Here is a 16064-nt window from a genome sequence, read left to right as displayed (position 1 = left end):
CATTGGAGAAGGAAATGGAAACCCACTACAGTGGTCTTGCCTGGAGAATCCCAGGGCTGGGGGAGCCTGGTGGGCTGCTGTCTGAGGGGTTGCACAGAGTCGGATGAGACTGAAGTGACTTAGCAACAGCAGACCCTTAGTGTACTAACAAGGGTGCTGTATTTTGCACAATTATAACATCTATGTTTTGCACATTGTTTTCAATTTTGTTGAATAATTTTTCTTTACTTTCCCCAGCCTGATTGGAGTATGATTGATGTGTAAAAATTGTACGTATTTAAGGTGTCCAGAAAGAAGAGAATGTAGGGTAACTGCTCATTGACACTGATCTTGGCCCTGAGTTTTTGTATTTGACAACAAAAGCACAGGCAAATAAAGCAAAAATAAACAAATGGGACTAAATCAAGCTAAAATATTTTCCCATAGCAATGGAAACAATCAACATTTATAGAGTGTGAGAGAATATTTATAAGAATATTAATATTTAACTTACAAAATATTTAATAATTAAATTTAATTAATGTAGTATTTACAAGAATAATCCAATAAGAGGTTAATATCCAAAATATACAAGGAAATCCTACGACTTAATAGCAAAAGAATCAAATAACCCAACTGAAAAAGTGGGCAGAATACCTGATTAGACATTGTATCCAAAAAAGATATATAAAGGATCAAAACCACGATGAGATACAAACTTGAACACAGTATGCACTAAGCAAACATTGTTAACTGAAGATATTTTGTGGGTAAAGCCATGTAGCTAGAGCATAAATGCAATAATTTTTCACTCTAGAGACTCTAGTCCTTCTAAATTAATCTTCCTCCCTTAATCAATATCTTAAAAGTCTCTGATGTAAATATATTATGAAAAATTTCTCTCATGATTGGAATTGGAAAGTGGATTTTGAAATATTTCCCTATTTGTTAATATATCAGAATATTCTGGAATAGGTTCAAATTGCCTATTCCAAAGTGGTGGGGCTTCCCAGCAGTACCTGCAATGCAGGATCCTCAGGAGACGGGGGTTCGATCTCTGGGTTGGGAAGATCCCCTGGAGACAGAAAAGGCAACCCACCCCAGTATTCTTGCCTGGAGAATCCAATGGACAGAGGAGTCTGGCAGGCTATAGTCCATGGTGTCACAAGAGTCGGGCACGGCTGAAGCAACAGTATGCATGCAACAAGCCAGTCAGCCCAAGTAAGGCATTGGGAAATAGATCAGGGAGACACTGCATGCCAGTTGGAAGCTGAAGAACATACACGCGGGTAACACATTTTCAATTTCTAGGCTGACAGCATCTCCAGCATCTTCACAGATGCTGATCAGTGCTGTATTCAGTGGTCACCAACCTTTTTGGCCCTAGGGACCAGTTTCTTGGAAGACACGTTTTCCAAGAGTTGGGGTTGGTTTGGGGATGATTCAAGCACATTACATGTATTGTACATTTCTTTTTGGGTTTCCCAGATGGCACTGATGGTAAAAAACCCGCCTGCCCTTGCAGGAGGAAAAAGAGACTCGGGTTCAATCCTTCAGTCGGGAAGATCCCCTGAAGGAGGGCATGGCAACCTACTCCAGTATTCTTGCCTGGAGAATCCCATGGACAGTCCATAGGGTTGCAAAGAGCCGGACATGACTGAAGCAACTTAACACACACATTGATTCTGTTATTATTATATCAGCTCCACCTCAGATCATCAGGCATTCGATCCCAGAGTTTGGGAACCGTGCTGTATACAGAATAAGACCACCACCCTCCAGGGGCTGACAGTCCAGGTAGAGGAGGTGGACTCCACATGAAATATACAGTGTGGGTCAGTGCAGGCTAAGTGACCAGCAGGGAGCATACATTGTGAGGACTGCAGGAAAACCAAGATGCCCCATGGCGCTGAGCAGAGGAAGATGCACTCCTGGAGAATGTACCGCAACAGTTACTGTAGTAGGGTCGACGTGGAATTAAGCTGGGTCTTAAATAAATGATTAGTCAAACACATTTGGCCAAACTTTATGAATAAAATTTTTTCATAAACCCTACGATCCTTTAAATGAGTCTTGGGCTTGATGAATTAGTCTAGTCTTCCCTCCTAGTTTCCTCTTTGGCATCTGTATTTCAACAGACACATTTGAAAGGTTTTGCCTAAAAAGTGATTATTGTGAAATATTAGAGATGGGTGTTGGATGAGTTTCTGTGAAGAAAAGGTTTCAGAGCTATTCACAGCTCTGCTTAGGAACTACCTGCTATAATCTGAATAAAATATTTAAAAAGCGGTATTAGAGAGGTTGTCTTGACAAAACTCTGTTAGCCTTTGACCTGCTTCGTTTTGTACTCCAAGGCCAAATTTGCTTGTTACTTTAGGTCAAAGCAGGTCAAAAGCTAACAGAGTTTTGCCAAGAGAATGCACTGGTCATAGCAAACACCGTCTTCTAACAACACAAGAGAAGACTCTACATACAGACATCACCAGATGGTCAACACTGAAATCAGATTGATTATATTCTTTGCAGCCAAATATGGAAAAGCTCTATACAGTCAGAAAAAACAAGATGGGGAGCTGACTGTGGCTCAGATCACTAACCTCTTATTGCCAAATTCAGACTGAAATTGAAGAAAGTACGGAAAACCACTCGGCCATTCAGGTATGACCTGGATCAAATCCCTTAAGATTATCCAGTGGAAGTGACAAATAGTTTCAGGGGATTAGATCTGATAGACAGAGTGTCTGAAGAACTATGAATGGAGATTTGTGACATTGTACGAGAGGCAGTGATCAAGACCATCCACAAGAAAAAGAAATGCAAAAAGGCAAAATGGTTGTCTGAGGAGGCCTTACAAACAACTTGAAAAGAAGAGAAGCAAAAGACAAAGGAGAAAAGGAAAGATATACCCATTTGAATACAGAGTTCCAAAGAATATCAAGGAGAGATAGGAAGGTCGTCCTTAGTGAGCAATGCAAAGAAACAGAGGAAAACAATAGAAAGGGAAAGCATAGAGATCTCTTCAAGAAAATTAGAAATACCAAGGGAACATTTCATGCAAAGATGGGCTCAATAAAGGACAGAAATGGTATGGACCTAACAGAAGCAGAAGATATTAAGAAGAGGCAGCAAGAATACACAAAAGAACTATACAAAAAAGATTCTTAATGACCCAGATAATAATGATTACTCACCTAGAGCCAGACATCCTGGAATGAGAAGTCAAGTGGGCCATAGGAAGCATCACTACAAAAAAAGCTAGTGGGGGTGATGGAATTCCAGGTAAGCTATTTCAAATCCTGGGAGATGATGCTGTGAAAGTGCTGCACTCAATATGCCAGCAAATTTGGAAAACTCAGCATTGGCCACAGAGCTAGAAAAGGTCAATTTTCTTTCCAATCCCAAAGTAAGGCAACGCCAAAGATTGCTCAAACTACTACACAACTGCACTCATCTCACACACTAGCAAAGTAATGTTCAAAATTCTCCAAGACAAGCTTCAGCAGTATCTGAACCACGAAATTCCAGATGTTCAAGCTGGATTTAGAAAAGGCAGAGGAACCAGAGATCAAATTGCCAACATCTGTTGGATCACTGAAAAAGCAAGAGAGTTGCAGAAAAACATCTACTTCTGCTTTATTGACTATGCCAAAGTCTTTGACTGTGTGGATCACAACAAACTGTGGAAAATTCTGAAAGAGATGGGAATACCAGACCACCTGACCTACCTCTTGAGAAATCCATATGCAGGTCAAGAAGCAACAGTTAGAACTGGACATGGAACAACAGACTGGTTCCAAATCAGGAAAGGAGTATGTCTAGGCTATATATTGTCACCCTGCTTATTTAACTTAAATGCAGAGTACATCATGTGAAATGCCAGGCTGAATGAAGCACAAGCTGAAATCAAAATTACCAGGAGAAATATTAATAACCTCAGATATGCAGATGACACCAACTTTATGGCAGAAAACAAAGAACTAAAGAGTCTCTTGATGAAAGTGAAAGAGGAGAGTGAAAAACTTAGCTTAAAGCTCAACATTCAGAAAACTAAGATCATGGCATCTTGTCCCATCACTTCATGGAAAATAGATAGGGAAACAATGGAAACATTTGAGAGCCTTTACTTTTTTGGGCTCCAAAATCACTGCAGATGGTGACTGCAGCCATGAAATTAAAAGACACTTGCTCCTTGAAAAAAAAGCTATGACCAACCTAGACAGCATATTAAAAAGCAGAGACATTACTTTGTCCACACAGGCCCATCTAGTCAAAACTGGTTTTTCCAGTAGTCATGTATGGATGTGAGAGCTGGAGTATAAAGAAAACTGAGTACTGAAGAATTAATGCCTTTGAACTGTGGTGTTGGAGTCCCTTGGACTGCAAGGAGATCAACCCAGTCAATCCTAAAGGAAATCAGTCCTGAATATTCATTGGAAGGATTGATGTTGAAGCTGAAACTCCAATACTTTGGCCACCTGATGCAAAGAAGTGACTCATTTGAAAAGATCCTGGTGCTGAGAAAGATTGAAGGTGGGAGGAGAAGGGAACGACAGAGGATGAGATGGTTGGATGGCATCACTGACTCGATGGACACAAGTTTGAGTAATCTCTGGGAGATAATGATGGACAGGGAAGCCTGGCGTGCTGCAGTCCATGGGGCTGCAAAGAGTCAGACTTGACAGAGCAACTGAACTGAACAGATTAGAGAGGTTAAATATTTTATTCAGACTACTGCAGGTAGTTCCAGTAGTCATGTAAGGATGTGAGAATTGGACCATTCAGAAGGCTGAGCACCAAAAAATTGACGATTTTAAATTGTAGTGCTGGAGAAGACTCTTGAGAGTCCCTTGTACAGCAAAGAGATCAAATTAGTCAATCCTAAAGCAGAAAGTGAAGAGGAACTAAAAAGCCTCTTGATGAAAGTGAAAGTGGAGAGTGAAAAAGTTGGCTTAAAGCTCAACATTCAGAAAACAAAGATCATGGCATCTGGTCCCATCACTTCATGGGAAATAGATGGGGAAACAGTGGAAGCAGTGTCAGACTTTATTTTTTGGGGATCCAAAATCACTGCAGATGGTGACTGCAGCCATGAAATTAAAAGACGCTTACTCCTTGGAAGGAAAGTTATGACCAACCTAGATAGCATATTGAAAAGCAGAGACATTACTTTGCCAACAAAGGTCCGTCTAGTCAAGGCTATGGTTTTTCCTGTGGTCATGTATGGATGTGAGAGTTGGACTGTGAAGAAGGCTGAGCACCGGAGAATTGATGCTTTTGAACTGTGGTGTTGGAGAAGACTCTTGAGAGTCCCTTGGACTGTAAGGTGATCCAACCAGTCCATTCTGAAGGAGATCAGCCCTGGGATTTCTTTGGAGGGAATGATGCTGAAGCTGAAACTCCAGTCCTTTGGCCACCTCATGCGAAGAGCTGACTCATTGGAAAAGACTCTGATGCTGGGAGGGATTGGGGGCAGGAGGAGAAGGGGATGACAGAGGATGAGATGGCTGGATGGCATCACTGACTCAATGGGCGTGAGTTTGAGTGAACTCTGAGAGTTTGTGATGGACAGGGAGGCCTGGCGTGCTACGATTCATGGGGTCGCAAAGAGTTGGACATGACTGAGCGACTGAACTGAACTGAACTGAACTGAAAGGAAATCAGTCCTGAATATTCATTGGAAGGACTGATGCTGAAGCTGAAGCTCCAATACTTGGCCACCTGATGCAAAGAAATGACTCATTGGAAAAAACCGTGATGCTGGGAAAGATTGAAGGCAGAAGGAGAAGGGTGACACAGGATGACATGGTTAGATAGCATCACTGACTTGATGGACATGAGTTTGAGCAAACTGCAGCAGACAATGGAGGACTGAGGAGCCTGGTGTGCTGCAGTCCATGGGGTCACAACAGTTGGTCAAGACTTAGAGACTGAACAAGAGCAAAATTAAAGAGGTTTATTGGCAGGAGGCTTTGTTTTCACATTAGCATTGCCGTATGTAAAAGATGCCAGGGTGATAGGAAAATAAGATGAAGGGATTTGGCAAACACATTCTTGAGTTTGTTTTCTGTCTTTTTATTTTTGGCTATTGTATTTTTGCTACTTTTAATATATTTGCAGTATCTTAGACTATGTGTTTGCAAATGACAGCTTGAGGAAATCTTTCCATATAATAACACATCCCAAGCAAAATTATCAAAAGTTTAAATCAGTTCTTGAAGTCTTCAAGTTATTAAAATGGATGCAAAATCAAGATGAACTTTATCCTGTAAAAAAAACTAGTGGATTAATTAGAGTCCTCAAATATACAGTGGTTTGAAGGAAAATTAGAATTTTCATCCTGTGTCTTCAGGGATTATTTCATTTGTGGAGATCAAAAGATTTAATCATTTGAATTCATAAATGCTTTTAATAACATTTTGCAGCAATAATGGAAAACAGGATTTAACAGCAATGCTCACATCATGCTTGACGCAGCATCAGGAAGCAAGTCATCCTCTGTTTAATCTGCAGATATCCTGGTTTTCATTAACTTTACAAGTGTTGCTTGATTGAGTCAAATCAATACATCCCCAACAAATAATGTTAATTTATATAAGAGGAAAAAGGTTTAAAAGATAATTTACTTTTCAGATTAATTCAGGTTAATATATTGTTTACAAAAATTCCAACTAGTCTTTGACAATAATTACAAGAATTTTGTAATGAATAACACTCTGTCAACCCCTTTCCTTGTCTTAAGCCATGATATGGTGAAAATGGTATCATTTACATATGTGGAGAATGTATTAATATATTTCAAAACAGTTGGAACATATAGTGAAAGTTTTAAAATAATTGAAATTCACCTCTATTCAAGAGCATCAGGTTCAATGTTAACTATGTTAGCTATGAAAATAATGATAAAGGACAAAAAAAAAAAAAAAAAAAAAACACCTTCAAACTTGTGGTTCTTTGGTGCCCAAGACTGTTGTGTGTTTTATATTTCCTGTTTTCCTGAATCACATATTTTCTCAGTTCTATTTCATAATTTGAATTTTCAGTTTTCCTTCATCATGGCCAGCCTGCTCCCTCTTTTTAGTGTGAAATGCCTGCTTAACCCCAGCACTTACCTGTTTCCGTGTTCACCTAATATTAGTCTGATGGAGCCACCATATTGGCTCCCCATGCCTTTCATCATATCACTCATTGCTGGTGGTGGTGTTATTGTTGTCTTAAAAATTATTTGGATAATTCAGTGTGATTATGGGGCTTCTCAAGTGGCAGATCCCATCTGCCAATGCAGGAGACACAGGTTCAGTCCCTGGGTCAGGAAGATCCCCTGAAGGAGGAAATGGCAACCCACTCCAGTATTCTTGCCTGGGAAATCCCATGGACCTAGGAGCCTGGTGGGTTACAGTCCACTGGGTTGCAAAAAGTCGGACACGACTGAGTAACCCCACATATATACATGCAATTATACAAAATGTGGATTTTATTCAGTTATTACCACACCTTCCAGTGTTATATAAAATGTTAATATAATAAAAAATAAATGTGCCAGACTGTTGTTCAGTCACTAAATTGTGTCCAACTCTTTGAGACCCCATGGGCTTTTAGTCGATAACAGCTGTATCTTTATAATAATCACTTTCTGCTTGTCCCTACAGCATATTGCAAATTTAGATTACCATCTTCTTTACTACACTTAATTCTGTTAATTTTTTTACATTTTTCAAAAGTCATACTTACTCTCATAGAAAAAGCATATATACTATTTGTCATATTGTTGTTATTGTTCAGTGACTAAGTCATGTCCAACTCTTTGAGACCCCGTGGACTGCAGCACACCAGGCTCCCCTGTCCTTCATTATCTCCCGGAATTTTCTCAGATTCATGTCTACTGAGTCAGTGAAGCCATCCAACCATCTCATCTTCTGCTGCGCCATTTTCTTTTGCCCTCAATCTTTCCCAGCATCAGGGTCTTTTCCAACAAGTTGGCTTTTTGCATCAGGTGGCCAAAGTATTGGAGCTTCAGCATCAGTCCTTCTAATGAACATTCAGGGTTGACTTCCTTTAGGATTGACTGGTTTGGTCTCCCTGCTGTCCAAGGGACTCTCAAGAGTCTTCTCCAGCACCACAACTTAAAAGCATCAATTCTATGGTGCTGTCTTCTTTATGGTCCAACTCTCGCATCCATAACTGACTATTGGAAAAACTATAGTTTTGACTATATGGACCTTCGTCAGCAAAGTGATGTTTCTGCATCTTCATATGCTGTCTAGGTTTGTCATAGCTTTTTTCCCCCTGAAGTGCCAGACTAATCCTGCTTTTTACTCATCCACTTTAGCATTGCACTTAAGCATCCATTTTAGATTTCTTGTGCTCTGGACATCTCTCCTCCTCCTGGTCAGTCCTGGGCTGTGTGCTGGGCCCCCTGTTCTGAGAGAGTCCATGGCTGCTCCCCCTCTTCCTGTCAGACTCTCTCTTTAAGTCTCTAGACTTGAAGGGAGGCTGCCTCCTCTCAGGGGTCTGGCAGCCTTTCTTGCCCCCAGGCTAGTGCATTAAAACAATTGATTTGTTTTGTGATGAAGAGAAAGATACTTAGAATGGAAAAAAAGTAAACTCGCCAAACACCTTAAAAATTGGAAAGTGGAAGTAAAAAGAAACTTGGAAAAGTTATAAATCAGGTTAATGATTCTTGAACTGGGGCAGGGAGAGAAGACAAGCTCAGACCAAAATGTATGTTTCTGATTCTGTGCGATGCAGCAGCCAGCCATGCAAGCTGTGTTCGGAAGAAACCTTACAAATGAGGTCAGATGGTGTAAAGATAAGGGACGGACATTAATAATATCTTCCTGCAAAGACCTTTATGGATAAAAAATACAGAATGAGTTCTCTGACAAAGAGAGAAATGCATTCAGTGGACTTCAGAATCACTGTGTACTCACATAATTTTTATAATAAGGGAAATAAAGAGATTCTTTTCAGAAACCTGTGATTTGGAAGCATCTTTAGGAATAATGGTCAAAAGGAAACAACTACATAATCCACTTATTTGATTATTTCAAGCACACCTATTTTAAAAATAATTATTTATGAACAAGATTCAAGCACAAATATAAAATAAACCAAGCATCTACAATTTAGATCAAATTTAAAAGATATGTTATTCATTGAGAACAGGTTAAAATTGGTAATCATTAATCTATATCTATCTATCCATCCATCCATCCACCCAGTTTTTACATAGTCAAATTACAGAAAGCATTAACTACTGTAAAGCTACTACAGTGGAAAAAATATGTGACTGAAATTGGGTCTATAAGAAGCAACTTACTATGATTTGGCTCATTTACTCATTTGTCAGGAAACATTTACTAAGTGGCTTACATATGACCTTGGCAAGGCAGTGAGAACTGAGTAGTAAAAGGACACAGTTTTGTTTTGCCTTATGCTTTTTTATTTTGTACTGGGGGGGAACTGGAAGAAACACAAGCTGGAATCAAGATTGCCAGGAGAAATATCAATAACCTTAGATATGCAGATGACACCACCCTTATGGCAGAAAGTGAAGAGGAACTCAAAAGCCTCTTGATGAAAGTGAAAGTGGAGAGTGAAAAAGTTGGCTTAAAGCTCAACATTCAGAAAACGAAGATCATGGCATCTGGTCCCATCACTTCATGGCAAATAGATGGAGAAACAGTGGTTGACTTTCTTTTTCTGGGCTCCAAAATCACTGCAGATGGTGACTGCAGCCATGAAATTAAAAGACGCTTACTCCTTGGAAGAAAAGTTATGACCAACCTAGATAGCATATTGAAAAGCAGAGACATTACTTTGCCAACAAAGGTTCGTCTAGTCAAGGCTATGGTTTTTCCTGTCGTCATGTATGGATGTGAGAGTTGGACTGTGAAGAAGGCTGAGCGCCAAAGAATTGATGCTTTTGAACTGTGGTGTTGGAGAAGACTCTTGAGAGTCCCTTGGACTGCAAGGAGATCCAACCAGTCCATTCTGAAGGAGATCAGCCCTGGGATTTCTTTGGAAGGAATGATGCTAAAGCTGAAACTCCAGTCCTTTGGCCACCTCATGCGAAGAGTTGACTCACTGGAAAAGACTCTGATGCTGGGAGGGATTGGGGGCAAGAGGAGAAGGGGACGACAGAGGATGAGATGGCTGGATGGCATCACTGACTCGATGGATGTGAGTCTGAGTGAACTCCGGGAGTTGGTGATGGACAGGGAGGCCTGGCGTGCTGTGATTCATGGGGTCACAAAGAGTCGAACACGACTGAGCGACTGATCTGATCTGATCTGATCTGATGCTAAGTCACTTTAGTTGTGTCCGACTGTTGGCAACCCCATGGACTGTAGCCTGCCAGGCTCCTCTGTCCATGGAATATTCCAGGCAAGAATACTAGAGTGGGTTGCCATTTCCTACTTCAGGGGATCTTCCCAACCTAGTGATCGAACCTGCATCTCCTACATTGACAGGCAGGTTCTTTACCACTCTGTCACCTGGGAAACCCTTAGATTTGATAGCTCTTTAAGCAACCTTTGGCTTCTTTATGTAGACGTTCCAGTTCATTTTAATTGGATCATATTAACAATTTTGTGACAAAGTTATCCAGGCTCTGGAGCTTATATTGCAGTGGTCCCCCTCTAATCCTGCTGCAGAGGAGAATGTGGGTCCCCCTTGTTACACAGGTGGAGGTATAGGCTCAAGGTCCCTGCTTGGTCTAGTTGACACACGAGTGGGAAGCACCGTTGCTATTGCAGGGTGTGGCCAAGGTGCATAAACTGGCTCATGTTAACTGAGTTTCCTCCACTTTCAAGACTTTGGCAATCATCTTTGCTTGGATTAGTATACAAACAGGCAAAAAATCAGAAGAAGCAAAATATGTCATGATATCTGAGAAGAAACTTGCTTGTCTATCATCTGTGATGTTGAAGTGAGGTGAGTTGGAGAAATGGACACTGAAAAACAGCTGTTGAATGGAATTAAGAATGTCTTTCCATGGAAAGTGAAGTGAAAGCTGATCAGTCATGTCCGATTCTTTGTGACGCCATGGATTATTCAGTCAATGGAATTCTCCAATCAGAATCCTGGAGTGGGTAACAGTTCCCTTCTCTAAAGAATCTTCCCAACCCAGGGATTGAACCCAGGTCTCCAACACTGCAGGTGGGTTCTTTACCAGCTGAGCCACAAGGGAAGCCCAAATTCCATGGAAAAGGAATTTAATTAAATTCAATGAACCTTGATTGTGCATGTTCTATGCTAGACTGTAGGTGAGGAAAAATCCAAATATAGGAAGAATAAGACATAGCACTTGCCTAATTCAACTTAAATTGAGTAAGTGTAATAAAACATGACATTATACATAGGCTTGAAAAATTGTGTAGAGGCTCCTAGAGGATTTTCATTCAAATCATTGTATCTAATGCTTTGGGAAGATTTTATTTATCCTGTCAGCAGAGGTTACAGAGTAAAGAATGTGTAAAAAACAATCAAATACACTGACTAACTGTCACAAAATCATGGTGAAAGTTAGGCACTGAAAGAATATACAAGAAGACGGGCACAGTTAAAAAACTGCCACCAGGATGAGGTAGAGGGCAAAGGACAGGGACCACATCAGAGCAGGTGAAGATACACAGTGCAGGCATCTCACACAGCCCAGTTTTCTAGAGCATCCTTTCTTCATTTCAATAAGGTATTTTTTATTTTGCAGGGGAAAGTGATACATGGACACACCGTTGTGGGGATCAGGAGTGGGTCTAATTTCCATCGGTATTATACTGATATCGGTTGTCACCTTTTCCTGGACCTTTCCAGCAAGATACAGCTGTGTAATGTTTCAGAGTCAAAATGTCTCCAATGTCACAGAAAATTCGAAAGATCAAAGTTTAAATCAATTGTCTAGCTCCACCAACACAAATTGTCAACCTTCATTCAACTGATGCTGTTTTATCTTGAGATAAAACTGTATGTTTTTCAAAAGAGGGGAAATTTGTTTCCAAGTGTGAATTTGATTAAAATACCATAACCTTCTAAACCCTTGACAAGTATCATTAATCAATAATGTTTTATAATCTGGAGATATGAATGGTCCTTCCTGACACCCTAACCTATGGGGAAAATTTTTATCAAATATCTTAGATATTAAACATCTTTTTGTAAAATATAGTTCCAGGTTTAAATGTGTCTGGCTATGTACTGGATCTAGAATTGAGTAGTTTTCATCTGCTGGGCCTGCGGCAGAGAGGGCTGTCACTGGAACTTAATACTCTCAGGAAACCACAGCTACTTACCTTCCCTCAGCAAGGCAGTTACCCTCCAGCTTCAAAAATGGCCTAGCCTCAGCAAGAGAAAGATATTAACATGTTTTTACTCAAGAGGACAATCTTGTAATCTCAGTATTTTAGTAGAGAAAAGGACTAAAAACCCAACTCATTCAGCTCAGAAAACCATACAGGCTCGTTATAGACCACAACCTGCATGGCAAACATCACACATTGCAGATCTGACTGAACATTGGATATGATTAGTGTTGCTCATCTTTTAAAAAGCAATACTTTAATAAATCAGTTGGAGCTGTCTATTCAAATATAATGTTGCTCCTGTCACACTGTTCGGAAAATCCATGACTTGACTCTGAACAAAGATACATATTTAAAACTCTTAATGAAGGTATGTACTCAAAACTATAGAACATTTGACTGAGAAAAGAACTGAATATTAAAACTGGAGGAACAAAACTGCCAAAGGGTGTACTGACAGTGAAATGTTTGATTTAGTGAATTGTGTATTAAACTGCGTGCGTGCATGCTAAATTGCTTCAGTGTGTCCAACTCTTTGCGACTGCATGGACTGTAGCCCGCCAGGCTCCTCTGTCCATGGGGTTCTCCAGGCAAGAATACTGGAGCGGGCTGCCATGCCCTCCTCCAGGGGATCTTCCCAACACAGGGATTGAACCCATGTCTCTTTTGTCTCCTGCACTGGCAGGCAGGTTTTTTTTTTTTTTTTTTTAACCAGCTGAACCACTAGGGAAGCCCCTAAGATAGACTATCATTTCTCACTTCACAGAACCTACTGTGTAATTCTAATTCCCAATGAAATTAAGATTTCCTACAAAAAGCTAGATGGAAGCTGCAGTGGGAAATGATTAAAATTTGTGAAATTTCTAGCTTAAAACCTGGCATACAGCAAGCATGCCCTACATGTTATTTCTTTTCCTCTTGACCATGCTAAACTGTGTTCTATTTTAAATAAATTAGAAGCAGAAGAGGGCAATTTGGGGGTCAGTGACTTAATTCTAAAGGTAAAGAGGAATTATATGTGCAAATGCAAAATACACAACTCAGTAATTTTATAATCAAGTTATCAGTAGAAAATATACAGGCTTAGGAAACATCCAGGCTTGGCTGACCTAGATTTGAACATCTGTCACATATTTACAAATTTTGTTGATTAGGGTAGATTAATTTACCCAAGGTTTTTGTTTGGGTAGATTTTTGCTTAGTTGCAGTTTATATCTATATCTATATCTATATAGACATCTTGATGATGCTGTCAATATCACGGAGGAGTCGTTGGACAAATGCTCCCCAAGGGGTCCAGTCTGACTCCATTCTGTTCGTTGATGCTACTGAGGTGTACCAGAATTCTGGTATAACTGTAGAAATGCAAGATGAGATGGACAGACTGCAAACAAGTATACAGAACACAAAACAGGTGCACCAAAGTGAAGGTCAGGTTAGAAAGCTTAGCTCCAAACCACTGAGACCGACTTGAAACACAACTATTCCACTTTTGTAAACAAGTGTTGTGTCTCAGGTTCTCTATTAGAATTTCCCCACTTGGTGATATATTTTGGTCAACCAGAAGAGTAGTACACCCCTCACTAGTCATGTGAGTGATTTGGCAAACATTTCCCGAGGCTGCTGTCACTGAAAGTGGTGTCACCCTCAATGTGAAAAGAGAGATCAGTTTTCAGAATTACAGTGCCTTAAATGAAGTTATAACAGGAGTGGTCTGTGTAGCAGGGAAAGCAGTATTCCATCCAAATGGTAAGGTTGTCAACAGTCACATTTCATGAAAGAAGAATGAAATATGCATCGTATTTTCACATCTAGAGAAATTGTGCATCAAGAAGACTCATGACTGGGTGGATGTTTATGGCGGCAAAGGTCCAGGCTGCATGGTGGGAGGTGGATGGGCGAGGGGCACAGGAGGAGCAGTAGCTTTGCCTAAGCGTGATCTCGAAGATAGGAGGCGCCTTCAGTACTGGTGAAGATAACAATGAGCTGATAGACAATTTGAAGGAGGCTCAAAGCTGGTGGTGCAGGCTTTCCGAGCTATTGACCATGCAGACTATTACCTCAAAGAATTTAGAGAACGCATATGGCCCACGTGGAAGCACAGCAACATCTACCTCTCTGCTCCATGCATCTCTTTGGAGCTGATGGAGGCCCTCGACCTGCAGCCTGGCCTCTCCTTCTTGAATCTGGGCAGCGGCACTGGGTACCTCAGCTCCATGGTGGGGCTCATCGTCGGCCTCTTGGGTGTGAACCACGCGGTGGAACTCCATTCAGATGTGACAGAGTACGCAAAGCAGAAGCTGGACTTCTTTATCAGGACAAGTGACAGCTTCGACAAGTTTGACTTCTCTGAACCCTCCTTCGTTACTGGCAATGGCCTGGAGATTTCTCCGGATTGTTGTCAGTATGACTAGGTGGACTGCAGGCCAGGCGTGCAGAGGGAGCAGGAGCAGTACACGAAGAGTCTCCTCAAGGTTGGGGGCATCCTGGTCCTGCTGGTGCAAGAGAAACGACGGAGATTAACGCGCACTGGCCCTTCCACTTGGGAAACCAAGAAGCAGGTTTCTTGGCTGTCTCCTCTGCTCTGCTGCTCTAGCCCTGCCAGTCAGTCAGGGAAGCCGAGGCTCGTCCAGTTACGTGACACCCCTGGCAGTTCACAGTCTCCAGGACCTGGCCCATATCGCCATCCGGGGCACCATTAAGAAGATGGCTCACCAGGAAGAAGGGAACAGAAACGGGAAACAGACTGAAGAACACTCCCAGGTTTAAACGAAGGCGAGTTCGCCGCTGCCAAGTGGAAACGCTTGTCTTTTTGCACAAAGAGGTCTTTGCCAGTTGGATCTCCAACCCCACTGATGACAGTGGCTCTGGAGACCTGGAGGAGGAGTGGTGGGAAAGAAGAGGTGACCACCCCGCCAGAGGCCAAGCCTGGGACCCCGGTGAACTTCCTGAACTTCTCTGAGGAAGTTCAGAGGAACTTCCTCAGAGAAGGTCCTGAGCCTCCCTCTGCCAGATCCCCTGATGTACTACCTGCTTTATTACAGAGTAAAGTAGGTCTGTGGTCCAGGGAGGAGGCCCAGCCTGCCTGGAGCACCACCCATGCAGGTACACTGGGGAAGCAGGGGCTCGGCTCTGCATCCCCTGTCCTTGACTGTCCTCTAGGACACTCCTGCCTCTGTCTGATTTCTGTGAACATAGTCTACTAGGTAAGATGCAAGGGAGAATGTTTTCTCAAATGGGTGCGTGCCCCTGGAGGAGGCGCTGACTTCTGGCTCTCAGGAAACACTGAGGTCTGTGTGCGAAGGTGGCTGGGAGACTGTTCCTTACGCCAGGTACGCGTGTCTGCATCAGAAAGGAAAACTGAAATTGAAATTAACCTGTCTTGCTTATAAAATGTGAGACAGAAAGCACAGGTTTCTACGTGTATAAAATCTTTTCTGAGTGGGACACGCTGATGTCCAGGTTTGAATTTTACAGTATCTGCCTCCTAATTACTGGCACTGAGTTTCACTAAATCTTCACTATCTGGAGCGGGGAGACACAGAAAAGCTCCCTTATTTTAAGTAAAATAACGAAATCTTACATGAGTTGTCAATTGTAATTTAGAAAAAGAAAAAACTGATGGGGGGAGGAATGAAAGTATGAAGTGACCAGATGTCTTTGTGGAATTGCAGAAGAATTCCACGGAACTTTTTGTGCCACCTTCATTACCTTTAGAAGAATTGGTGTTGAGTAATACCCTCAAAGAAAATCCTGAAGAAGCATATCAGTGCTGTGTGTAAGAAAGAA

At 41.5% G+C, this 16064-nt stretch overlaps 1 pseudogene; it reads left to right on the top strand.

Annotated features, from left to right (window-relative positions):
- Positions 1–12639: 12639 nt before the first annotated feature.
- Positions 12640–15329, top strand: LOC109568213 (protein-L-isoaspartate O-methyltransferase domain-containing protein 2 pseudogene; annotated as a pseudogene).
- Positions 15330–16064: the final 735 nt, after the last annotated feature.

Source organism: Bos indicus, chromosome 14 (genome assembly GCF_029378745.1).
Source record: "Bos indicus isolate NIAB-ARS_2022 breed Sahiwal x Tharparkar chromosome 14, NIAB-ARS_B.indTharparkar_mat_pri_1.0, whole genome shotgun sequence".
In the NCBI taxonomy this organism is placed as follows: domain Eukaryota; kingdom Metazoa; phylum Chordata; class Mammalia; order Artiodactyla; family Bovidae; genus Bos; species Bos indicus.
This window is presented reverse-complemented; position numbering and strand designations above follow the sequence as displayed.